The sequence below is a fragment of the Choloepus didactylus genome, chromosome 8, assembly GCF_015220235.1.
Source record: "Choloepus didactylus isolate mChoDid1 chromosome 8, mChoDid1.pri, whole genome shotgun sequence".
Taxonomy (NCBI): Eukaryota; Metazoa; Chordata; class Mammalia; order Pilosa; family Megalonychidae; genus Choloepus; species Choloepus didactylus.
In genome coordinates, this window is record NC_051314.1 from 86024203 (window position 1) to 86051775 (window position 27573).

The window sequence follows — 27573 nt, forward strand, 5'->3', positions numbered from 1 at the left end:
ACCTTTGATTAAATTATTTCCATGGAGGTGTGGACCCCGCCTATTCAGAGTAGGTCCTGATTAATTCACTGGCGTACTTAAGAGAGCTCAAGGGCTGACAGACGCTGATGCTTGGAGACACCTGGAGATGCAGACAGAAGGAAGTTTGGAGATACTAAGTTAAGAGATGAAGCCCAGCATTTGCCTGGGAGAAGCTAAGTGAGGACCCCCAGATGCTTAGAGAGAAATGGCCTGGGTGAAAGAATCTGGGATGCACTGGAGCTGAGAGAAAGGAGTGAAGACAGAAGCCTAGAGACATTTTGGAAAAAGCCATTTTGAAATAATGGCTTATTTCAAAATGGGAGCTAAAGACCAGCAGACGCAGGCTTCCCACCTGACAGAGGTGTTCCAGAAGCCGCTGGCCGTTCTTCAGTAAAGGTATCCTCTTGTTGATGCCTTAGTTTGGACACTTTTATGGCCTTAGAACTGAAAATCTGTAACCTAACAAACCCCCTTTATAAAAGCCAATCCGTTTCTGGTATTTTGCATAACAGCAGCTTTAGCAAACCAGAACAGTTTCCATATACCACCATAATATTAACACCTTGCATTAAAATTTATATTACAAATTTTTCATCATTTTCTTACAATCGATAAAATCACATTTTTAGAATTGTAGTATAAACTACAGTCCATGGTATAACTTAGGGTCCACTGTTTCTGTGTTGTGTAGACCATGGACATTTAAAAAATTTTTATTCTAGTAGCATATTCACAACCTAAAATTTCCCCTTTTAACTACATTCAAATATATAATTCAAGGCAGTTAATTATGTTCAAAATGTGCTACCATCACTGTTTATCTATTACCAAAACTTTACCATCATCACGGATAGAAACTCTCTATAGTGTAAGCCTTAGTTCCCTGTTCCATACTCCCACTCCAGTCCCTGGTAACCCATATTCTAGATTCTGGTACTATGAGTTTGCTTATTCTCATTATTTCCTATCAGTGAGATCATACAATATTCATCCTTTTGTGTCTGGCTTATTTCACTCAAAACAATGTCTTTGAGGTTTATCCATGTTGTTGCATGTATATCAAAACTTCATTCCTTTTCAGGGCTGAATAATATTCCATTGTGTGTATATCCCACATTTTGTTTAGCCATTCATTGGTTGATATACACTTGGGGTGCTTCCATATTTTGGCAATGTTTAATAATGCAGCTATGAACATCGGTGTGCAAATGTCTGAGTCCCTGCTTTCAGGTTTTTGGGTATATACCTAGAAATAGGATTGCTAGGTCATATGGTAATTCTATACTTAACTTTTTGAGGAACTGCCAAACTGTCTTCCATAGCAGTTGCCCATTTTTAAATTGGGTTGTCTTTTTGTTGTTGAGTTGTAACATTTCTTTATAGATACTAGATATTAAACCCTTATCAGATATGTGGTTTCAAAATATTTTCTCCCATTAAGTAGGCTGTCATTTTACTCTAATGAAAATGTCCTGTGAGTCACAAGAGTTTTTAATTTTGATGAAATTCCATTTATCTATTTTTTTCTTTTGTTGCTTGGGCTTTGGGTATGAAGTCTAACAAACCATTGCTTAACATAAGGTCCTAAGGATGCTTTCTTAACTTTTATTCTAGGAGTTTTATAGTTCTGGCTCTCAAATTTAGGTCTTTGTCCCATTTGGAGTTGATTTTTACATATGGGCTGAGGTAAGGGTCCACCTTCATTATTTAAAAATGGAGAACCAGTTTTCCCAGCACCATCTGATGAACTATTCTTTCCCAATTGAGTGGACTTTGCCTCTATCAAAAATCAGCTGCCAATAACTGCAAAGGTTGATTTCTGAGCTCCCAATTTGATTTCATTGGTCTATATGTTTATCCTTGGGCCAGTACCATGCTGTTTTGATTACTATGACTTTGTAATAAGTTTTAAGATCAGGAAGTATGAGTTTTCCAACTTCATTCTTCATCTTCAACATGGCTTTGGCTATTCAGGGCCCCTTACCCATCCATATAAATTTCATAATTGGCTTTTACATTTTTGCAAAGACGACTGTTGAAATTTGGATGGGGATTGCATTCAATCTGTAAATCAATCTGAGAAGCACTGACATCTTAACAATATTTAGTCTTCCACTTCATGATCAAAGAATGTCCTTCCATTTATTTAGGTCTTCTTTGATTTCTTTCAGCAATGTTTTGTATTTTTCTGTGTACAAGTCCTTTATAACCTTGGTTAGATTTACTCCAAAATGTGTAATTCTTTTAGTTGCTAATGTAAATGAAATTTTTTGTCGATTACTTCTTCCAATTGTTCACTGCTAGTGTATATAAGCACAACTGATTTTTAGGTGTTGATCTTGTACCCCACCACTTTGTTGAATTCATTTATTAGCTCTAGGAGCTCTGCTGAGGATTTTTCAAGATTTTCTAAGTATAGGATCATGTCCTCTGCAAACAGGCAAAGTTTTACTTCTTCCTTTCCAATTTGGATGTTTTTTATATTTTTCTTGCCTATTGCTCTGGCTAGAACTTCCAAGACCAGCCAGCTCCAAACTGCTCTGGGGAGGGGATTTGGGAGGGACCAGGAAGGGAAGCAGGAGCTTTTTCCACAGCAACTCAGGGCTGCACTTTGTTGACTCAACCCCTACCCAGTCAATGCAGCCCTTCAACTGCCATCCACAGCTCTCAGGTAGCACTGTCTAAGTCTCCCCTGTCACCTTTCTTCCAGGGCATGTTGGAACAATGACCGTCCTCACAGCCCTGGGTCCCAGTGATCCAAAGTAGTTAATCAAAATCAGTGATCAGAGATCAGCTTCCCCCACTTCCCCAGATCTTGGGGAAGTGAAATTTTATGTCTCTTTCTGGCTCCAGCAAGGTACATCAGGGGCAGGATCCCACCGCTGCCTGCTGCAAGGGTGGAGGATAGGCTGCAGTAACCATAGTGTGGAGAGGGCAATTTATTGGTATTTACCATAATTTATCAGCCTCTTTCTCCCGCTCTTCCCTGGATACTGCAGAGGGCTGTACTGGACCCCAGAGTTTTTAAATAGTTGATTCAAACAGTTCCTACCTGGTTAATAGCATACTGGTAGAGGGACTGATTTCTGAAGCTTCCTACATTGCCATCTTCCCACAATTCAAGGGCTTTTTCATTTTTGTTTCATCTGGTGTGGAGACCATGGAACAGTAGCTTTAGTTAAAAGACACAGCCACCTGACAGTGACCCCTCTGGGAAAGAACAAGGAAATAATTACCCCTACCTTAGTTCTTCCCTATCTCTGATCTCCTGACAGTGCTGCCCAAGAGCCAAAATCAACCAGAAGCCAGAGGGCAAAGAAGCCACTGAGGTACTCCATACAGAGCAGCATCCCATGGCAAAATGCCAATTTTATATTCATATTCTAAATTACGTCTTCACCAAAGAGAAAAAAGCAATAATCTAACACCTTAATTTGCCTATGCACTACCCAATACTGCTTCTTTTACCTTTTTTTCTTTTTCTTTTTATTTTATTTTTATTTATTGAGATATATTCACATACCATGCAGTCATACAAAACAAATCAAACTTTCGATTGTTCACAGTACCATTACATAGTTGTACATTCATCACCTAAATCAATCCCTGACACCTTCATTAGCACACACACAAAAATAACAAGAATAATAATTAGAGTGAAAAAGAGCAATTGAAGTAAAAAAGAACACTGGGTACCTTTGTCTGTTTGTTTCCTTCCCCTATTTTTCTACTCATTCATCCATAAACTAGACAAAGTGCAGTGTGGTCCTTATGGCTTTCCCAATCCCACTGTCACCCCTCATAAGCTACATTTTTATACAACTGTCTTCAAGATTCATGGGTTCTGGGTTGTAGTTTGATAGTTTCAGGTATCCACCATCAGCTACCCCAATTCTTCAGAAACTAAAAAGGGTTGTCTAAAGTGTGCGTAAGAGTGCCCACCAGAGTGACCTCTCGGCTCCTTTTGGAATCTCTCTGCCACTGAAGCTTATTTCATTTCCTTTCACATCCCCCTTTTGGTCAAGAAGATGTTCTCCGTCCCACGATGCCAGGTCTACATTCCTCCCCGGGAGTCATATTCCACGTTGCCAGGGAGATTTACTCCCCTGGGTGTCTGATCCCACGTAGGGGGGAGGGCAGTGATTTCATCTTTCAAGTTGGCTTAGCTAGAGAGAGAGGGCCACATCTGAGCAACAAAGAGGCATTCGGGAGGAGGCTCTTAGGCACAATTATAGGGAGGCCTAGCCTCTCCTTTGCAGCAACCGTCTTCCCAAGGGTAAAACATGGTAGAGGGCTCAAGCCATCAAACCACCAGTCCCCTATATCTGTGGTCATGTTAGCAACCATCGAGGTGGGGTAGGCAAATACCCCTGCATTCTCCACAGGCTCCTCAAGGGGGCACTACATCTTTTTTTCCTTGTTTTACTTTTTCTTTTTTTTTTTTTTAACTTTCCCTTCTTTTTTAAATCAACTGTATGAAAAAAAAGTTAAAAAGAAAACAAACATACAATAAAAGAACATTTCAAAGAGACCATACCAAGGGAGTAAGAAAAAGACAACTAACCTAAGATAACTGCTTAACTTCCAACATGTTCCTACTTTACCCCAAGAAAGTTACCTAATATAGCAACATTTCTGTGAACTTGTTCCTACTATATCCATCAGAAATTAACAGACCATAGTCATTCCTGGGCATCCCCAGAACGTTAAACAGCTTATCTGTCCTTCTTGGATTATTGCTCCCCCTTCCTTAATTGCTCTCTATTGCTAGTTCCCCTACATTCTACATTACAAACCATTTGTTTTACATTTTTCAAAGTTCACATTAGTGGTAGCACATAATATTTCTCTTTTTGTGCCTGGCTTATTTCGCTCAGCATTATGTCTTCAAGGTTCATCCATGTTGTCATATGTTTCACGAGATCGTTCCTTCTTACTGCCGCGTAGTAATCCATCGTGTGTATATAGCACATTTTATTTATCCACTCATCTGTTGAAGGACATTTGGGTTGTTTCCATCTCTTGGCAATTGTGAATAATGCTGCTATGAACATTGGTGTGCAGATATCTGTTCGTGTCACTGCTTTCCGATCTTCCGGGTATATACCGAGAAGTGCAATCGCTGGATCGAATGGTAACTCTATATCTAGTTTTCTAAGGAACTGCCAGACTGACTTCCAGAGTGGCTGAACCATTATACAGTCCCACCAACAATGAATTGGAGTTCCAATTTCTCCACATCCCCTCCAGCATTTGTAGTTTCCTGTTTGTTTAATGGCAGCCATTCTAATCGGTGTTAGATGGTACCTCATTGTGGTCTTAATTTGCATCTCTCTAATAGCTAGTGAAGCTGAACATTTTTTCATGTGTTTCCTGGCCATTTGTATTTCCTCTTCAGAGAACTGTCTTTTCATATCTTTTGCCCATTTTATAATTGGGCTGTCTGTACTATCGTCATTGAGTTGTAGGATTTCTTTATATATGCAAGGTATCAGTCTTTTGTCAGATACATGGTTTCCAAAAATTTTTTCCCATTGAGTTGGCTGCCTCTTTACCTTTTTGAGAAATTCCTTTGAGGTGCAGAAACTTCTAAGCTTGAGGAGTTCCCATTTATCTATTTTCTCTTTCGTTGCTTGTGCTTTTGGTGTAGTCTAGGAAGTGGCCGCCTAATACAAGGTCTTGAAGATGTTTTCCTACATTATCTTCTAGGAGTTTTATGGTACTTTCTTTATATTGAGATCTTTGGTCCATTTTGAGTTAATTTTTGTGTAGGGGGTGAGGTAGGGGTCCTCTTTCACTCTTTTGGATATGGATATCCAACTCTCCCAGCCCCATTTGTTGAAAAGACCATTATGACTCAGTTCAGTGACTTTGGGGGCCTTATCAAAGATCAGTCGGCCATAGATCTGAGGGTCTATCTCTGAATTCTCAATTCGATTCCATTGATCTATATGTCTATCTTTGTGCCAGTACCACGCTGTTTTGGCAACTGTGGCTTTATAATAAGCTTCAAAGTCAGGGAGTGTAAGTCCTCCCACTTCGTTTTTCTTTTTTAGAGTGTCTTTAGCAATTCGAGGCATCTTCCCTTTCCAAATAAATTTGATAACTAGCTTTTCCAAGTCTGCAAAGTAGGTTGTTGGAATTTTGATTGGGATTGCATTGAATCTGTAGATGAGTTTGGGTACAACTGACATCTTAATGACATTTAGTCTTCCTATCCATGAACATGGAATATTTTTCCATCTTTTAAGGTCCCCTTCTATTTCTTTTAATAGAGTTATGTAGTTTTCTTTGTATAGGTCTTTTACATCTTTGGTTAAGTTTACTCCTAGGTACTTGATTTTTTTAGTTGCTATTGAAAATGGTATCTTTTTTCTGAGTGTCTCTTCAGTTTGTTCATTTCTAGCATATAGAAACATTACTGACTTATGTGCATTAATCTTGTATCCCGCTACTTTGCTAAATTTGTTTATTAGCTCTAGTAGCTGTATCGTCGATTTAGCAGGGTTTTCTAGATATAAGATCATATCATCTGCAAACAATGACAGTTTTACTTCTTCTTTTCCAGTCTGGATGCCTTTTATTTCTTTGTCTTGCAGGATTGCCCTGGCTAGCACTTCCAGCACAATGTTGAATAACAGTGGTGACAGCGGGCATCCTTGTCTTGTTCCTGATCTTAGAGGGAAGGCTTTCAGTCTCTCACCATTGAGTACTATGCTGGCTGTGGGTTTCTCATATATGCTCTTTATCATGTTGAGGAAGTTTCCTTCAATTCCTATCTTTTGAAGTGTTTTTATCAAAAAGGGATGTTGGATTTTGTCAAATGCTTTTTCAGCATCTATTGAGATGATCATTTGATTTTTCCCTTTTGACTTGTTAATGTGTTGTAATACATTGATTGATTTTCTTATGTTGAACCATCCTTGCATGCCTGGAATGAACCCCACTTGGTCACGGTGTATGATTTTTTAATGTGTCTTTGGATTTGATTTGCAAGTATTTTGTTGAGGATTTTTGCATCTATATTCATTAGGGAGATTGGCCGGTAATTTTCCTTTTTTGTAGCATCTTTGCCTGGTTTTGGTATTAGATTGATGTTAGCTTCATAAAATGAGTTAGGTAGTGTTCCATTTTCTTCAATGTTTTGAAAGAGTTTGAGTAAGATTGGTGTCAGTTCTTTCTGGAAAGTTTGGTAGAATTCCCCTGTGAAGCCATCTGGCCCTGGGCATTTATTTGTGGGAAGATTTTTGATGACTGATTGGATCTCTTTGCTTGTGATGGGTTGGCTGAGGTCTTCTATTTCTTCTCTGGTCAGTCTAGGTTGTTTATATGGTTCCAGGAAATTGTCCATTTCTTCTACATTATCCAGTTTGTTGCCATAGAGTTGTTCATAGTATCCTCTTATAATTTTTTTAATTTCTTCAGGATCTGCAGTTATGTCACCTTTTTCATTCATTATTTTGTTTATATAGGTCTTCTCTCTTTTTGATTTTGTCAGTCTAGCTAGAGGCTTGACAATCTTCTTGATCTTCTCAAAGAACCAACTTTTGGTGATATTTATCCTCTCTATTGTTTTTTTGTTGTCTATGTCATTTATTTCTGCTTTAATCCTTGTTATTTCTTTTCTTCTACTTGGTTTAGGATTGGTTTGCTGTTCATTTTCTAGCTTCTTCAGTTGATCCATTAGTTCTTTGATTTTGGCTCTTTCTTCCTTTTTAATATCTGTGTTTAGTGCTATAAATTTCCCTCTTAGCACTGCTTTTGCTGCATCCCAGAGGTTTTGGTATGTTGTGTTCTCATTTTCATTCGTCTCTATATATTCAGCAATTTCTCTTGCTATTTCTTCTTTAACCCACTGATTCTTTAGAAGTGTGTTGTTTAACCTCCAGGTATTTGTGAATTTTCTAAGTCTCTGATGGTTATTGACTTCTAATTGTATTCCATTGTGGTCAGAGAACGTGCTTTGAATAACTTCAATCTTTTTAAATTTATTGAGGCTTGTTTTATGTCCCAGCATATGATCTATTCTGGAGAAAGTTCCATGAGCACTAGAAAAGTATGTGTATCCTGGTGATTTGGGATGTAATGTCCTGTATATGTCTGTTAAATCTAATTCATTTATCAGATTGTTTAGGTTTTCAATTTCCTTATTGGTCTTCTGTCTGGTTGATCTATCTATAGGAGAGAGTGATGTGTTGAAGTCTCCCACAATTATTGTGGAAACATCAATTGCTTCCTTTAGTTTTGCCAGTGTTTCTCTCATGTACTTTGTGGCACCTTGATTGGGTGCATAGACATTTATGATTGTTATTTCTTCTTGTTGAATTGCCCCTTTTCTTAGTATGTAGTGGCCTTCTTTGTCTATCAAAACATCCCTGCATTTAAAGTCTATTTTATCTGAGATTAATATTGCTACACCTGCTTTCTTTTGGCTGTAGCTTGCATGAAATATTTTTTTCCATCCTTTCACTTTCAGTTTCTTTGTGTCCCTGTGTCTAAGATGAGTCTCTTGTATGCAACATATTGATGGCTCATTTTTTTTGATCCATTCTGCGAACCTATATCTTTTAATTGGGGAGTTTAACCCATTTACATCCAACGTTATAACCGTGAAGGCATTTCTTGAATCAGCCATCTTATCCTTTGGTTTATGTTTGTCATATTTTCCCCTCTCTCTATTAATATCCTTTATTGTATCCATACTGAATCTCTTTAGTACTGAACCTTTCTCCATGTCTCTCTGTCCTTTCTTTGTTTCTCTGTCTGTAGGGCTCCCTTTAGTATCTCCAGTAGGGCAGGTCTCTTGTTAGCAAATTCTCTCAGCATTTGTTTGTCTGTGAAAAATTTAAGCTCTCCCTCAAATTTGAAGGACAGCTTTGCTGGATAAAGTATTCTTGGTTGGAAATTTTTCTCACTCAGAATTTTAAATATATCGTGCCACTGCCTTCTCGCCTCCATGGTGGCTGCTGAGTAGTCACTACTTAGTCTTATGCTGTTTCCTTTGTATGTGGTGAATTGCTTTACTCTTGCTGCTTTCAGAACTTGCTCCTTCTCTTCCGTGTTTGACAGTGTGATCAGAATATGTCTCGGAGTGGGTTTATTTGGATTTATTCTATTGGAGTTCACTGAGCACTTATGATTTGTGTATTTATGTTGTTTAGAAGATTTGGGAAGGTTTCCCCAACAATTTCTTTGAAAATTCTTCCTAGACCTTTACCCTTTTCTTCCCCTTCTGGAACACCAATGAGTCTTATATTCGGACGTTTCATATTATCTATCATATCCCTGAGGTCCATTTCGATTTTTTCAATTTTTTTCCCCATTCTTTCTTTTATGCTTTCATTTTCCATTCTGTCATCTTCCAGGTCACTGATTCGTTCTTCAACTTCCTCTAGTCTTGTACTATGAGTGTCCAGGATCTTTTTAATTTGGTCAACAGTTTCTTTAATTTCCATAACATCATCCATTTTTTTATTTAGTCTTGCAATGTCTTATTTATGCTCTTCTAGGGTCTTCTTGATATCCTTTGTATCCCGTACTATGGTCTCATTGTTCATCTTTAGTTCTTTGAGTAGCTGCTCTAGGTGCTGTGTCTCTTCTGATCTTTTGATTTGGGTGCTTGGGCTTGGGTTATCCATATCGTCTGTTTTTTTCATATGCTTTGTAATTTTCTGTTGTTTTCGGCCTCTTGGCATTTGCTGAACTTGACAGGATTCTTTTAGGATCTGTGGACGAATTGAAGTCCTTATCTCTAATTTATCAGATCTACAGCTTCGTGGAGTACACTTTCTCTAACTAACCAGCAGGTGGCGTCCACGTGCCACCTGTTCTCCACAAGCCAGTTCTCCCCTGCTTAGCCTTTTTGGTGAGTGGGGGAGTGAGTCTTGTGGGGTCCAATTGGTGTACCAAGCTTGCGTGTGTAGTTGGTGTTGCCTGCCCTGTATATGGGGCGTGTTCCTGGGCAGTCAGGGAGTGGGGGTGGCTCTAACAATCAAATCTCCCTGGTGATCCTAGAGTTTTAAAGCTGCTGCAATAGTCTAATCCTTCAGTTCAGTCCTGCCACAGTTTGTCTCTGCCACTGACCCACAAGTCCTTGGTATTGATGTATGGCTGTTGAGACTTGCAAGTGGGCCCCTATTCCAGGCCGTGCACCCCGGGTCCTCTGTTGAGGGATGACTGTGCTATGTCACAGGTGAGTGCCGTCCCCCCAGGGCAGTTCTGGGCTGCTGGGCTGTGTAGGGAGGCTCCCAGTCTGCTGAAATGATGGCTGAATGGGGCTTTGTTAATTCACACTGCTCCACCTTCCCAACTCTGGGACAATCAGCTGAGGTTGCAGGGAAGGCTAATGTCCACACCCAGTTTTGTGGTGTGTGCCTGTTATTTGAAGCCCTTCCGTCACAGTGGACTGTCTGGGGCAGCTCTGGGCTATGGGGCTGGCAACAGGCAGCAGTGTTTCCTGTCCACCAGGATGATGGCTGTGAGCAGACACCCCCCTTTTCTTGGGAAGTTGTGGTGTTTAGTGAATTTTCTCAGCCACTGGATTATTGCCTTTTGTCTCAGAGCTCTCTTAGTTCTGCTCTTGTCTTGACCTGCCCAAATTGCAAGTCTTTGAAGCTTTCTGTATTGGGCTTCTTAGAGTAATTGTTTTAGAAAAAGAAAAAAGGATTAAAAAAAATGGCCCTCCTCAGAGATCTAATGGGTTATTGAAATGCTAAGAGACAAAGCAATTAGGGCCATTAAGGAAAGGTCCACAGGGCAGAGAGATCAGCTTTTCTTTGGGATTTGCATATGAGCCTCAGGGCGTGGGCCCTGCCCTTCCGCTTTCTATGTTCACCAGAACTCCAAAAATCCTCCGCTTTTATTTTGGAGTTTTTCGTGTTGTTTTTTTCTATGCCTGTCTCCTCTCTTCTGGGCTGGCTGCTCTCAGATTCTCTGGTGTCTGGTCTCAGTCTATCTACGGCTGGAGTTTGTAACAGTAGAATGAGTTTCTGATAAGGGCTGCCACTGCAGTTCTCCCTTCTCCTTCCCGGAGCTGACAGCCCCTCCTCCCACGGGACTGAGCCTGGCAGGGAGGGGTGCGGGTCCCCTGGCCACAAAAACTTACAGATTTCGCTGATCTCAGCAGTTCCACGTTTTCATGAGTGTTGTATGAAGTATGCCCAAAGTCAGATTGCTCTGTGGTGTCCAGTCCACGCAGTTCCTGGCTTTCTACCTACTTTCCTGGAGGAGTAACTAAAACATACAGCTCACCAGTCCGCCAACTTGCCCCGCCTCCTCCTTCTTTTACCTTAAATCAACAACTCAATGTGACTACTGGATTCAAAAGCTTGCTTCAATGAACTGGAGTAAAATTGCCTCTGAGCATTATAAAGTCATTTTTAATTCCTATCAACAAATTTAGTGATTTAACAATTCTCATATTTCTTCCTGCAAAGAGAGCCTACAACTTATATAATTCTATTGATAGGAAAAATGCAGGATATCATCCTTTTATTTAACTATGATAGAAGAGCAGGTACAGTCTATTGAAAATAAATTTTTAAATTAAAAAAATGTTGTCCAATGTTATTCTCAGGCCATCATTTGAAAAGCTTGAGCTTTCTTATTATTTATTTCACTTTATCAGGAGTCATGTCAGAATTCTCTTGGAATTATTTCAAATAGCACACATTTAGGAACATATGGGGAAAAGTATGTTATTTATAGTATCACTGACATATTTGTACATACTGCAGGTTTTGTTGTTATTGTTTCTGCTGGATTCAAAAATCAGGCAAAAGTTGTTTTAGGCACTGTGGATGACACGGAAATATTTGAGCCTGATAATGCCATGTATTAAACCAACCTTGAAAAAGTATCTTGATCTTGACAAGCTTTGAAAAATAGTCTAAATCTGTTGCTAAATTATCATTTAACCTGAGGATGACATTGTATTGAATGTTTTATAATTATATTTGGTTAAAAGTTCTGATTATGAAGGATGTTAGGAAAAGAAAATAGAGCTCTTTTCTCATGTAAAATTTAAAATACAAGGATTCTTCACTGAAACTCCTGCAATCAACATTTGGTAAGTAGCTACCATTTGCCAAGCACCATGCTAGGCAGTGAGGATATAACGGTGACCCAGACAATCTAAATTTCCTACCCTCTTAGAGCATTATAGTCCAGTCAAGAGATCAGTTTTTAAAAAATGTATATATACACACACACATATAGTTATATGCATTAGTTTATCAAACTGTACAGTAATAAATACATATACAAGAACCACATTATACAGCAGGGATTATTAAAAGCCCTACTTACTACCTTGGGCACTATCTAAAAAGGTTTTAGAAGAGTTAATATCATGAGCACACAAGGAGGCTCTTTGAACTACTGAAATGAATTCAATCCAATTATCCCTGAGTAATTTGTTTTCTTCATGGAAAGGCCTGGCCCCCAAATTCCTGGCTGTCTATAGGAGAAATAAGCATAGAGAGGACTCAACCCAGGCATGGAATACACTTAAGGATTCTTACGGGGGATACTGAATTTGTGTCTTTGAATTCAACAACTAAAAACTCATGATTTTAGATTGCTTATATCTTCCATTAACATAGACGGCAAGTTATTATGATTATTACTCTTTCTGACAAGTGAAGATTAAGATAGAATTATAATCCCTCCCAGAATACTCTAATTTTACATTAATGAGAAAAATAGTCTTGAAACCATTTCCTGCCCAAAGTCAGACAGTAAAACCTACTGCATAATCAAGAAGGAAGTCCTAGTTTTATGCTATACAACCTTAGTGCTATAACTTGCCAAATATACTGGTTCTCAAATTGCCATTATTTTAACAGTACTTTAATATATCACCTTTTTTCCCTAAGGGTGTTCACTTCTTGCTATTTCTCATTGATTTTTCTTACTTATACATAAGACAAACTGCCTAACAATATCATTCATATTTTGCCATGGTCAAAGAGAGGCTATAAGAAGTAAGACCCAATTAAATGCAGGTAATCCCAGGGGTGAAAAAGCCTAGAAATCCAGATAACGTGACATGTAAATATCACTTCTTCATATTTTCTCTAACTGCATCAATTTCCTATTAAAAATTTAAAAGTAAATGCAAGAGAGAGGAGCTAAGATGGTGGCATAGAGAGGAGTGGAAGACTGTTAGTCCCCCCCGGAACAATTCATAAATGATTAAAAAACTAGTAAATAACCTGGAATAACTGCGGAAAGCAAACGTGACTGTCCACTCATCATCCACCAACCTGAATTGGGAGGAATGCCCGAGAACGCATCATAAAATCTGTAAGTAAAAACTGCGGACCGTGCTGAGAGCCAAGAGCCGAGAGCCCCTCCCTCATGGAAGCCTCACGGTGCTAGAGAACAGCACTCTCCAAACAAGCAAATGGGCCTCAGCCCAGCCCCAAATGGGGTTTTAATATTAACTGCTCAATACAGACAGCGAATCCCCAACAAGCACACAGAGGCTTTTGATGACAACTGACCTTGGGAGAGTCGGGGACATATCTGTCTCAGGATGGGGAGCCCAGAGGATTTCTCTGTGGAAAAAACCTCAGCTGTTTTCAGCCTGCAGCGCTTTGCAGTAAAGAAAGCCTCAGCCATTTTAAAATCAAAACACTTTGATCAGCAGTCAGAGAAACAAAAAACTTACTGATATGCAGCTGACATCTCTGGAGGAGGCATAGCTTCCCAAGAGGAAAGGGAGGGGCCCAGCTCTACTGCCTGCCTTACCAGAACCAGACCCCAAAGCCTGGGGGAGGAGAGCCACAGGCCACACCCTCTTATACCAGCTGGTGACAGGCTGACAGGTGCACCTCCCAAGCAGAAAAGCACAGGTGTGTCAGTCCTCTAAGAAAAACCGTCAGAGAAACCAGATACTGAATATTTCCTCCTTCTGTGACCTGAGCCTGTTCTCACGTGGGAAAACCCAGTTGGAGTGGCCTAGGAGGTCAGAGGCCTAGACAACAGAAAACTACAACCTATACCAAGAAAAATGAAGTTATGGCCCAGTCAAAGGAACAAACGTACACTTCAACTGAGATACAGAAATTTAAACAACTAACACTAAATCAATTCAAAATGTTTAGAGAAGATTTTGCAAAAGAGATAGGGGCTGTAAAGAAAACACTTTGCATACGTAAGGCAGAAATCGAAAGTTCAAAAAAACAACTAGCAGAATCTATGGAAATGAAAAGCACAACACAAGAGACGAAAGACACAATGGAAACATACAACAGCAGATCTCAAGAGGCAGAAGAAAACACTCAGGAACTGGAGAACAAAATACCTGAAAACCAACACGCAAAGGAGCAGATGGAGAAAAGAATGAAAAAATATGAGCAACGTCTCTGGGAACTTAAGGATGAAACAAAGTACAAGAATGTACGTATCATTGGTATCCTAGAAGGAGAAGAGAAGGAAAAAGGGGCAGAAGCAATAATAGAGGAAATAATCAATGAAAATTTCCCATCTCTTATGAAAGACATAAAATTACAGATCCAAGAAGCGCAGCGTACTCCAAACAGAATAGATCTGAATAGGCCTACGCCAAGACACTTAATCCGGTTATCAAATGTCAAAGACAAAGAAAGAATCCTGAAAGCAGCAAGAGAAAAGCAATCCATCACATACAAAGGAAGCTTAATAAGACTATATGCAGATCTCTCAGCAGAAACCATGAAGGCAAGAAGGAAGTGGTATGATACATTTAAGATACTGAAAGAGAAAAACTGCCAACCAAGAATCCTATATCCAGCAAAGCTGTCCTTCAAATATGAGGGAGAGCTCAAAATATTTTCCGACAAACAGACAATGAGAGAGTTTGTGAACAAGACACCTGCCCTACAGGAAATACTAAAGGGAGCACTACAGAGTGATAGGAGAAGACAGGAGTGCGTGGTTTGGAACACAATTTTGGGAGATGGTAGCACAGCAATGTAAGTACACTGAACAAAGATAATTATGAATACGGTTGAGAGAGGAAGGTTGGGAGCATGTGAGACACCAGAAGAAAGGAGGAAAGATGAAGACTGGGACTGTGTAACTTGGTGAAATCTAGAGTGTTCAACAATTGTGATAAAAAGTACAAATACGTTTTACGAGGGGGAACAAGCAAATGTCAACCTTGCACAAGGTGTTAAAAATGGGGAGGCATTGGGGGAGAGATGCAATCAACGTAAACTAGAGACTGTAACTAACAGAATCATTATATTATGCTTCCTTTAATGTAACAAAGGTGATACACCAAGGTAAATGCAGATAAGAGGGGGGGACAGGGGAGGCATGTTAGACACTTGACATTGGTGGTGGTGTCTGACTCTTTACTTCGATTTAAGGTTACTTTTCCTTTTGCTGCTTCCTAGCTGTCATTTCTTTTTCCTCTTTCTATTGCCTCTCTACATTCTTTGACTCTCCCTCCTGCCTTGTGGAAGAAATGTAGATGCCCTTATATAGATAGTGGTGAAGGTGGTGAACACATAAATATGTGACCATACACAAAACCATTGACTGTTTAATTACGATGGACTGTATGGTATGTGAACAAACCATCTTAAAAAAACAAATAAAAATGGGTTGATGACAAAACCTCGAGGGCCATATACTGAGTGAAATGAGCCAGACACATAAGGACAAATATTGCAGGGTCTCACTGATAGGAACTAATTATAATATGTAAACTCATAGACATGAAATATAAGGTACCAAGATATAGAAGGAGGCTCAAGAATGGGGAGTGGTTGCTTAGTATAAGTACAATGTTCAACTAGGATGAACTCAAATGTTTGGAAATGAACAGAGGTGTCGGTAGCAAATGTGAGAATAACTAATGGTGCCAAATGGTGCGTGAATGAGGTGGAAAGGGGAAGCTCAGAGTCATATATGTCACCAGAAGGAAAGTTGGAGGTCAAAAGATGGGAATATATAAAACTGAATCCCATGGTGGGCAATGTCCATGCTTAACTGTACAAATATTAGACATCTCTTCCATGAACCAGAACAAATGTATGACAATACAATTAGAAGTTAATAATAGAGGGGCATACAGGGAAGAAACATATACCTATTGCAAACTATATACTACAGTTGGTAGTATTTCAACGTTCTTTCATAAACAGCAACAAATGTACTATACCAACACTACAAGTCAACAATTGAGGGGGTTGGTTAGGGATATGGGAGGATTCGAGTTTCTTTTTCTTTTTCTTTTTTTTTCTTTTTACATCTTTCACTTTATTTCTTGCCTTGAGTAATGAAAAGGTTCTAAAACTTAAACAAAAATTAAGTGTGGTGATGGATGCACAGCTGTGTGAGGGTGCTGGGGGCAAATGATTGAGCACTTTGGATCTTTGGATGATTGTATGGTATCTGAACAATCCTAATAAAAATTAAAAAAAAAAAAAGTAAATGCAAGAGCACAGCCTTTTTAAGCCCTAACTCATGCATAAGCGGTGTCTCATGAACAATTAAACCTGAAGTTCTCCTTTAGACTGACAACATCCAATATTTGACCACCTAAAAGAAAATGACCATTCTCATGGATTGCTTTTTCTCATCTTAACATTGAAAATAATCCACTTGTAAGTCAGCGATGAAATTATAAGTGGAGTTTAGCTTCTTCATGTGCAATAATGATAAATACGGGAAGGAGGTTGGTTATATTGTACAAACATGAGACAAGGAAAACAAAGTTACTATCACAGGTATTTACTAGCAAAAGTAATTTCAAACCTAAAGAGATGAATTTCAATAAATGCAGAGAAACATCTTTCTCAAAGCCCAGGAAAACAGTTAAATGACTGCAGTTACAGGGTGAGTGCCAAATCAAGAAAAGATCTATTTAAAAGCAGGTAGGATATCCTAGCACCCTGGCTGGCTCCTTCCTGACCCCTCACCAACTCAGCACAGAGCTGGCCCACACTCCCAGACCATATCCCCGAGTCAAAGTTCCAGAGGGAGCAGAGTTGCCCTCATGCACATCCTGGGAGCACACATGTCTAGCCCAATTTTCCTGGTGGTGACCTCAGGGACTCACCATCCCAGAACATGCATGGGGGATAGAAGACAGCTCACCGAGCTCACTTAAGAACTATGGGAGAGCAGTCAAATGACTACATGGGGCAAGGGACTGCTGGCTATAGGACATATAGCACAGTTCCTGGGACGATGAGGAAATTACTACCCCTTGTACGGTGTTCTAGTTTGCTAATGCTGCAGAATGCAAAACACCAGAGAAGGATTGGCTTTTATAAAAAGGGGGTTTATTTGGCTACACAGTTAGTCTTAAGGCCATAAAGTGTCCAACGTAACACATCAGTAATCGGTTACCTTCACTGGAGGATGGCCAATGGTGTCCAGAAAACCTCTGTTAGCTGGGAAGGCACGTGGCTGGCGTCTGCTCCAAAGTTCTGGTTTCAAAATAGCTTTCTCCCAGGATATTCTCTCTGGCAAGCTTGCTCCTCTTCAAAACGTCACTCACAGCTGCACTGAGTTTCTTCTCTTTAAGTCAGCTCATTTATATGGCTCCACTGATCAAGGGCCACCCTGAATGGGTGGGGCTACGCCTCCATGGAAATATCCCATCAGTTATCATCTACAGTTGGGTGGGGTGCATCTCCATGCAAAATACCTAATCCAAACGTTCCAACTTAATCCCCACTATTATGTCTGCCCCACAACATTGCATCAAAGAATCTGGCTTTTTCTGGGGGACATGATACATTCAAACCAGCACATATGGGTAAGCTCTGATGAAGAGCACCTGCACAGATCAACCTGCCAAGACTGGGAAAGGTACTTTCTTTTTTTTCCTACTTATTTTGTTGTTGTCAGCTCCTGAAATTCAAGGAAAGCTCTAACACTAGCTGGATACAAGCTTAAGGAACAGATGCCCCAGAGTCTAAATTGCAGCAATAATACATTAAAATATAAAAATGTCCAGGTTTCAACAGAAGGTCACAAAACATACGAAGAAACAGGAAGCCATGGCTCAGACAAAGAAGAAAATTTAAGCATTAGAAACCACCAAGAGGAGGACCAGAGCTGGGACACACCAAACAAAGACTTTTAAAAAATGGTCCTAAATGTGCTCAAAGAACTAAAGGAAAACATGCACAAAGGACTAAAGGAAGTCAGGAAAATGATAGATGAACACAAACAGAATATCAATAGAGAGATAGAAGGTAGGAAAAGGAACCAAACAGTGCTGAAGACCACAGTACCAGAAATTTTAAATTCCCTAGAGTGATTCAACAGTAGACTGGAGCTTGAAGAAAAGATCATTGAAATCATCTAGTCTGAAGAAAAGAAGAAATAATGTAGAAAAGTGAACAGAGCCTGAGGAACTTTTGTGGGAGTTCCAGAAAGAGGAGAAAGGGACAGAGAGAACATTCAAGGAAATAATGGCTGAAAACTTCCCAAACTTGATGTAGGACATGAATATATACATCCAACACACTCAACAAACTCCAAATAGAATAAACTCAAAGACATTATACCCAAAGACATACTGCAACATATAATAAAAGTGTCCAATGACAAAGACAAAGAGAGATTTCTGAAAGCTCAAGAGAGACACAATGGGTCACAAACAAGTGAGCCTCAAAAATGATTAAATGCTGATTCTCATCAGAAACATGGAGGCAGGGAGAAACTAAGAAGGCGGCTAGGTGAGACAGGGCAAAAAATACACCTCTGTGAAAAACACTAGATAAAAACCAGAAAGTGACCTAGAATACCGGTTACAGCAATGCGCCAGCTGGACGAGGTCTCCTAGTTCCACAGGGGCCGTATACTTGGTGAAACCAGGAGTCTACATTCTGAAACGAGTGAGTAAGCTGTCTGGAAGACCCGCAGCCACGGCGGTCTGGGGAATCCAGGGTTTGGCGTTTGGAGACCAAAGGGCTCTTTTAAAAAAAAAAAGGGAAAAACCCAGGAGCGGCTGCAGCTGAGATAGTGGGAACCACACAGCAAAGCACAGCAAGAGGGGGCTGGGCCAGCCTCTCAGTGTCTGGCCTGGAAGATAGCCTGCTGCAGATACCCTTGGGGCCGGGGGAACGGAGGGGAGAGCCGGAAGCAGAAAGAAACCCCGCAGCTAGCAGCTGGCTCCCCGGAGGGCTGGATAAACTCCTGCCCGGGGCCGTGCCTACAGCCCAGAGCCCCGCCAGTTGTCCCTGAGCTGGGAAGGGGGAACTGTGCGAGGAGGGGGGTGTGGAGACGCCCCATTTGGCATCTTTGCATCAGGCTGGGAGTGCCCCTGCACAGCCCGGTGGCCCGGGGCTTCCCTTGAGTGACGGCGCGCACTGGTGACATAGCACAGCATTCCCTCAGCAGAGGTCCCGAAGGATTGCGGCGGGGCGGGGGAACCCATGTGGGGAACCCAGGGACACTATGCCAAGTCCAGTGTTTGTGGGACAGCGAGAAAGAGGGTCTGGGGCTGAAATGAAATGAAGGCTTAGACTCTTGCGGCGGCCTTCAATCTCCGAGAACCTGGGGGATTTGAATATTAAAGCTGTCCTTCCTTCCTGGCCACCCGTACAGACGCCCCACATTCAGGGCGGACAGCTCCAGCAACACACGTAAACTGAGTTCTCCAACTGAACCCCACAAGAATCATTTCCCCACACACTGCGGGGACAAGGTGGAAAACTGACTTGAGGGGCATAGGTGACTCACAGACGCCATCTGCTGGTTAGTTAGAGAAAGTGTACACGAACAAACTGTGTTTCTGAAAAATTAGATAGGTATCTTTTTTTAACAACTTGAAAGAACCCTATCAAGCAAAGCAAATGCCAAGAGTCCAAAAACAACAGAAAATCTTAATGCCTATGATAAAACCAGACGATATGGAGAATCCAACTCCAAACACACAAATCAAGATATCGGAAGAGACACAGTACCTCACACAATTAATCAAAGAACTACAATCGAGGAACGAAAACATGGCAAAGGATTTAAAGAACATCAAGAAGACCATGGCCCAGGATATAAGCAACATAAAGAAGACCCTAGAAGAGCATAAAGAAGACATTGCAAGAGTAAATAAAAAAATAGAAGATCTTATGGAAATAAAAGAAACTGTTGGCCAAATTAAAAACACTCTGGATGTTCACAATACAAGACTAGAGGAAGCTGAACAACGTCTCAGTGTCCTAGAAGCCCACAGAACAGAAAATGAAAGAACAAAAGAAAGAATGGAGAAAAAAATTGAAAAAATCGAAATGGATCTCAGGGATACGACAGATAAAATAGAACGTCCAAACTTAAGACTCATTGGTGTCCCAGAAGGGGAAGAGAAGGGCAAAGGTCTAGAAAGAGTATTCAAAGAAATTCTTGGGGAAAACTTCCCAAACCTTCTACACAATATAAATACACAAAGCATAAATGCCCAGAGAACTCCAAATAGAATAAATCCAAATAAACCCACTCTGAGACATATTCCGATCAGACTCTCAAATACTGAAGAGAAGGAGCAAGTTCTGAAAGCAGCGAGAGAGAAGCAATTCACCACATACAAAGGAAACAACATAGGACTAAGTTGTGACTACTCAGCGGCCACCATGGAGATGAGAAGGCAGTGGCATGACATATTTAAAATTCTGAGAGAGAAAAATTGCCAACCAAGAATACTTTATCCAGCAAAACTCTCCTTCAAATTCGAGGGAGAGCTTAAATTTTTCACAGACAAACAAATGCTGAGAGAGTTTGCCAATAAAAGACCTGCCCTACTTCAGATACTAAACGGAGCCCTATCGACAGAGAAACAAAGAAAGGAGAAAGAGATACAGAGAATTTTAACAGACATATATAGAACCTTACATCCCAAATCACCAGGACACTCATTTTTCTCCAGTCATCGCAGATCTTTCTCCAGAAGGGACCATAAGCTAGACATAAAACAAGTCTCAAGAAATTAAAAAAAAAAAAAAATTGAACATACTCAAAGCACATTCTCCAACCACAATGGAATGCAAATAGAAGTCAATAATTTTTGAACTGTAACTCCACTATCTACTTCCTACATGATATAAAATTCACAAACTCTAATGACAAATTAGTGGTTTTGAACTCAATGTAAAATACGTAATTTTAGACAACTATATAAAGGTGGGGGAATGGAGGAGTATAAGAACATAGTTTATGTGTCCTACTGAAGTGAAGGTGGTATCAAAGAAAAACAAGATTGATATGGATTTAAGAGGTTAATTTTAACCCCCACAGCAAACACAAAGAAATTATCAGAGAATACAACCATAGAGATGAAAAGTAGAGTTTGGGATAAGAGAAATGGGGCAAGGGGCAATGGGAAGTTAAGAAATGAGTGTAGGGTTGTGGTTTGAGGTGAAGGGAAATTTCTAGTAATGGATGGTGGGAAAGAGCATTACAACATTCTAAAGGTGATTAATCCCACTAATGGAAGGCTAGGGAGGGGGTGGAATGGGAAGACTGAGGCTGTATATATGTTTCCACAATTGAAAAAAAAAAAAAAGACAGTCTAAATAGATGACAATTAAATGCCAAGGATGAACTTGGAAGGGATTGGAGGATAGAGGACAGGTGGCTCCAAGGGACACAGCTGAGACATAAGGAAAAGGAAATATAGAATGTAAGCTTCGTATCATTATTGAATCTCTTCTACTTCTTAGCTGCGCTTAACGGGACTGCACAAAAGAATGTTCTTGTTCATGGGAAGTGTATATGTGAATTATAGCGTATGTTCAAGGATATGTGCAGCTAGCTCTCATATGTTCAGAAGACAGAGCAATACATGATGGATGATAGACAGGGAGGGCGGGAGGGAAAGAAATAGCTATGTGACAGCATGTTAAAGTTGGTGGATTGAGCTATCGGGGGAGGGGGTCAGGGTACGATGGAATTCTGTGTATGGGGTTAGTATTGTTTTTGCAACTGTTCCTATAACTTTGAATTTATTTCAAAAAAAAAAAAAAAGAAACATGGAGGCAAGAAATTGTAGAGTGACATAAGGTGATGAAAGCAAAAAATTGCCAATCAAGAATTGTATATCCGGCAAAACTATCTTTAAAAAATGAGGGGTGGGTGGAAGGCAGTTGAGTTCACCCACCAAGTTGGCTTAGCTAGAGAGGGTCACATCTGAGCAACAAAGAGGGTATTCAGGGGGAGACCCCTAGGCACAATTATAAGCAGGTTTAGCCTCTTCTTTGCAGTAACAAGCTTCATCAGGGCAAGTCCTGTGAGAGAGGGCTGGGCACATCAAACCGCCAGTCCTCAATGTTTGTGAGAACATCAGCAACAACCCAACTGAGGAAGCCCAACACCTCTGCATTTCTCCCCCAGTTCCGCTGCATATATATTTTTATTCCCTGCCCAAATTACTTTAGGATGTGTTGCTATTTCACACTAACCTATGCAAACCTACCAGGTCTCACTTCCTATTAAAAGTTCCAGGTAATTATGATATTTGAATAAACTGTGCAAGTTAAATGGTTTAGGAAATATAGATCTTGCACCAACTAAACAACTCTTCCCTTAGTCTCACATGGAATATGAGGTTTTAAAACACAGTCAACATTATCCTTTACTCTTTGGCCCAATTTGCCCTAGTCCTAACCACATTTGCTTCATTCATATCTCTAATTGAAATCTGGACTCTTTTTTAGCTTTTTTAACAGTTGCTATATGTGCTAATACCGACATCCATATCTGCCAACTTCTAGCTCTGAGTTTCAGGTGTCACACAGATCCCAAAGTTCCAGGGATCAATCAGGTTATACACAAAGGAATCAGCATCTCGGAATCTGGAATTGTGGAACTGTAACCTGTAACATTCTTTAAAATTTGCTCTCTTAACTACTTGTTAAACTGTACTCTGAAAGTTATGACTGTTCGGTATATATATTTCACAATACAAAATGTATTAAAACAATGAGGGGGATATTAAGACATTTCCAGATAACCAAAAGATGAAGGAGTTCATTGCCATTAGACTGACTATTCAAGAAATGCTAAAAGAAGTTCTGCAGGTTGAAAGAAGAGGACACTGGACAGTAGATAGAAGCTGCCTGAAGAAAGACAGATTTCCAGTAAAAGCAACATGGGTAAATATAATATTAGTACTATTATATTTTTGGTGTTTAACTCTACTTTTTACTTCCTACAGAATCTAAAAGGCAAATGCAAAATAACTAATGATATATCAATGGTATTGGAAACATAATATATAAATATGTAATTAGTGACAATAATTACATAAAGGTAGAGCACAGAGGGGTACAGAAACAGTGTAGTGAATGCTACTGAAGTTAAGCATACATAAGGAATGTATAAGCATACTTAAGGAATGAAGGAATGGGGAGTTATTGCATATGGGTGTAGGGCTTCTGTTTGGGGAGATAGGCAAGTTCTGGTAATGGATGGTGGTAAGGGAAGCACCACGTTGTGAATGTGATTAATCCAACCAAATGGTATGTGTGGGAGTGGTTGTTATGTAAAAGTTTATATTGCATATGTTTCCACAATTTAAAAAATTAGAAAAAAAAAAAGGGCAACTAAAGAGGCCATGACAGATTGATTGAAAGTGGCTGTTTAAAGGCATGTAACCCACAGAGTAGCACTAGAAATATAAATAAGTGTCTGCATGATATACTTCTAAGGTACGACACTGGTACAAAAAGTTAACGACAGAGTGGCATATGGAAAAACTACCCATTACATATTATAGACTATATTTAATAGGAATACCTTACCAGCACTACACTAATACCAGGGATGAATAATAAGCAGCTGATAAGAGCTCTGGGATGTTTTGTATTATGATAGTTGTTTAAAATTGAGAGTAATGATGATTTTACAACTAAGTGAAGATAATGTGAGACACTGTTTATCTTGGACAGAATATGCTATGTGAAATTAGGAACCCACTACTTAATAAGTCAAGCCCTTGGTCTTGAGGCTTGCTCTTGTGAAACTTAGGGCTGTAAATGGGAGGCTAAGCCCACCTATAATTATGCTTAAGAGGCACCTCCAGAGAACCTCTTTTGTTGCTCAGATGTGGCCTTTCTCTAAGCCCACTTGGCAAATAAATTCATTAACCTCCCCACTACGTGGGACATAACTCCCAGGGGAGTGAATCTCCCTGGCAACATGGGACATGGCTCCCAGGAATGAGCCTGGCCCTGGCATTAAGGGATTGAAAATGCCTTCTTGACCAAATGCGGGAAAAAAAAGGTAACAAAATAAGGTTACAGTGGCCAAGAGACTTCAAATAGATTTGAGAGGCTATCCTGGAGTGGGCATATACTCTTATGCAAGCTCCAGCTAGATACCCCAAATGGCCACAATATTCCAAGCCCTAACCAACAGTAGACCCAAAATACCAGGTCCATAAATGAGATTCTATACAAGTTTCACTGACTAAGTTTATCTCTCAGAAACTTAAATCCACCAGAGTGTTCCTATGCCAGGCAAGTCCTAAAACCCAGAGGCAACAGCCTCTTTAGGAACAACAACCAGATGCAAACCCCTTCCCCATAATGTCGACACCCCTTTTCAATATGAACAAGTTAGGGCGGTCACTGCCTAGACACCCCTGAAGATCCAGAAAATAATTAAACGAGAAGAAGGGGTAGCAACAGACAAGATAGGATTTAACAAAGGATCACGAATACTGAATCTATGTATGTATGTATGTATGTATCTGTCTATCTATCTATCTATCTATATTTAGATGCTAGGGTATTAGAATAGCTAGAAAGAAATAACTGAAATGGTGTAACCATAACCCATAACATTCTTTGAAATTTGCTCTATAGCTATTAAGCTACTTTCAAACCGATGCATGGTATATACCATCTATAGTATAGTATAATGCTATAGAACGTACCATAATTTCTTTAGCCATCTCCATATTGACTGGCATTTAGATTTTTCTAGATTTTGCTAACAAACACTTCAGCACACTCTTAGATGTATATTTTTGTACAAATGTACAAATATTTCTGCAGGCCAGACTCTAAAAGTAGAATCATTAGGTCAAAGTATACCTACTAGGGAGAAACCAAGATGGTGGCTAGGTGAGACAGGGCTAAGGAACACCTCTGTGGAAAACACTAGATAAGGACCAGAGAGTGACCCAGAATACCGGTTACAGCAATGTGCCAGCTGGACGAGATATGCTACTTCCCAGGGGCTGTATACTTGGTGAAACTGGGAGTCTGCATTCTGAAACGAGTGAGTAAGCTGGCTGGAAGTCCCGCAGCCACGCGGCAAACTGGGGAAACCAGGGTTTGGCGTCTGGAGACCGACGGGCTCTTTTATTAAAAAAAAAAGGGGGGGGAGGACCCAGGAGCGGCTGCAGCTGCGATCGTGGGAACCACGCAGTAAAACACAGCAAGAGTGGGCTGGTCTGGTCTCTCGGTGTCTGGCCTGGAAGATAGCCTGCTGCAGATATCCCTGGGGCTGGAGGAATGGAGGGAAGAGCCAGAAGCTGAATGAAACCCCGCGGCTTGCAGCTCACTCCTGGGAGGGCTGGATAAACTCCTGCCTGGGGCCGTGTCCACAGCCCAGAGCCCCGCCAGTTGTCCTGGAGCTGAGAAGGAGGAATTGTGCGAGGAGGGGGGTGTGGAGATGCCCCATTAGGTCATTTTTGCATCAGGCTGAAAGCGAGCCAGCGTGGCCCGGGAGCCTGGGGTTTCCCTTGAGGGACAGCGCGCACTGGTGACGTAGCACAGCATTCCCACAGCAGAGGTCCTGGAGGATCGCGGCTGGGCGGGGGGAGCCGCACGGAGATCCTAGGGACACTACGCCAAGTCTGGTGGTTTGTGGGACAGCGAGAGAGAGGGGCTGGGGCTGAAATGAAATAAAGACTTGGACTCTTGCGGCGGCCTTGAATCTCCGGGAACCTGGGGGATTTGAATATTGAAGCTGTCCTTCCTCCCTGGCCACCCGTACAAGTGCCCCGCATTCAGGGCGGACAGCTCCAGCAACACACCCAGGCTGAGTTCTCCAGCTGCACTCCCCAAGAATCATTTCCCCAAACACCGCGGGGACAAGGTGGAGAACTGACTTGAGAAGTATAGGTGACTCACAGATGCCATCTGCTGGTTAGTTAGAGAAAGTGTACGTAACCAAACAGTGTTTCTGAAAAATTACATAGGTTTTTTTTTTACAAATTAAAAGAACCCTGTCGAGCAGAGCAAATGCCAAGAGGCCAAAAACAACAGAAAATCTTAATGCATATGATAAAACCAGACGATATGGAGAATCCAACTCCAAACACACAAATCAAGTAATCAGAAGAAACAAAGTTCCTCGCAGAATTAATCGAAGAACTACAATCGAGGAACGAAAACATGGCAGAGGATTTAAAGGACATCAAGAAGACCATGGCCCAGGATATAAGCAACATAAAGAAGACCCTAGAAGAGCATAAAGAAGTCATTGCAAGAGTAAATAAAAAAATAGAAGCTCTTATGGAAATAAAAGAAACTGTTGGCCAAATTAAAAACACTCTGGATATACACAATACAAGACTAGAGAAAGCTGAACATCTCAGTGTCCTAGAAGTCCACAGAACAGAAAATGAAAGAACAAAAGAAAGAATGGAGAAAAAAATTGAAAAAATCGAAATGGATCTCAGGGAAACGATAGACAAAATAAAACGTCCAAACTTAAGACTCATTGGTGTCCCAGAAGGGGAAAAGAGTAAAGGTCTAGAAAGAGTATTCAAAGAAATTCTTGGGGAAAACTTCCCCAATCTTCTACACAATATAAATACACAAAGCATAAATGCCCAGAGAACTCCAAATAGAACAAATCCAAATAAACCAACTCCGAGACATACTCCGATCAGACTCTCAAATACTGAAGAGAAGGAGCAAGTTCTGAAAGCAGCGAGAGAGAAGCAATTCACCACATACAAAGGAAACAACATAGGACTAAGTTGTGACTACTCAGCGGCCACCATGGAGATGAGAAGGCAGTGGCATGACATATTTAAAATTCTGAGAGAGAAAAATTGCCAACCAAGAATACTTTATCCAGCAAAACTCTCCTTCAAATTCGAGGGAGAACTTAAATTTTTCACAGACAAACAAATGCTGAGAGAGGTTGCCAATAAAAGACCTGCCCTACTTCAGATTCTAAAGGGAGCCCTACCGACAGAGAAACAAAGAAAGGAGAAAGAGATACAGAGAATTTTAACAGAAATATATAGTACCTTACATCCCAAAGCACCAGGACACTCATTTTTTCTCTAGTGATCACGGATCTTTCTCCAGAAGGGACCATAAGCTGGGACATAAAACAAGCCTCAAGAAATTAAAAAAAAAAAAAAATTGAATATACTCAAAGCACATTCTCCAACCACAATGGAATACAAATAGAAGTCATTAATTTTTGAACTGTAAATTCACTATTTACTTCCTACATGATATAAATTTCACAAACCCTAATGACAAATCAGTGGTTTTGAACTCAATGTAAAATACGTAATTTTAGACAACTATATAAAGGTAGGGGAATGGAGGAATATAGGAACATAGATTATGTGTCCTATTG

General features: G+C 40.4%; 1 protein-coding gene across 6 annotated transcripts in view; it reads right to left on the minus strand.

Annotated features, from left to right (window-relative positions):
* The window catches only part of SPATS2 (spermatogenesis associated serine rich 2), a 197271-nt gene that overhangs the window by 78745 nt on the left and 90953 nt on the right, over window positions 1-27573 (minus strand). Inside the window, exon 1 of one of the 6 annotated variants that reach the window (XM_037846131.1) lies at window positions 17368-17419. The exons of the other annotated variants lie outside the window; for them this stretch is intronic. The gene's annotated coding sequence lies outside the window, so the exon portion shown is untranslated. Of the gene's footprint in view, window positions 1-17367; window positions 17420-27573 lie in introns of those variants that run through there. 6 annotated transcript variants of the gene reach the window in all.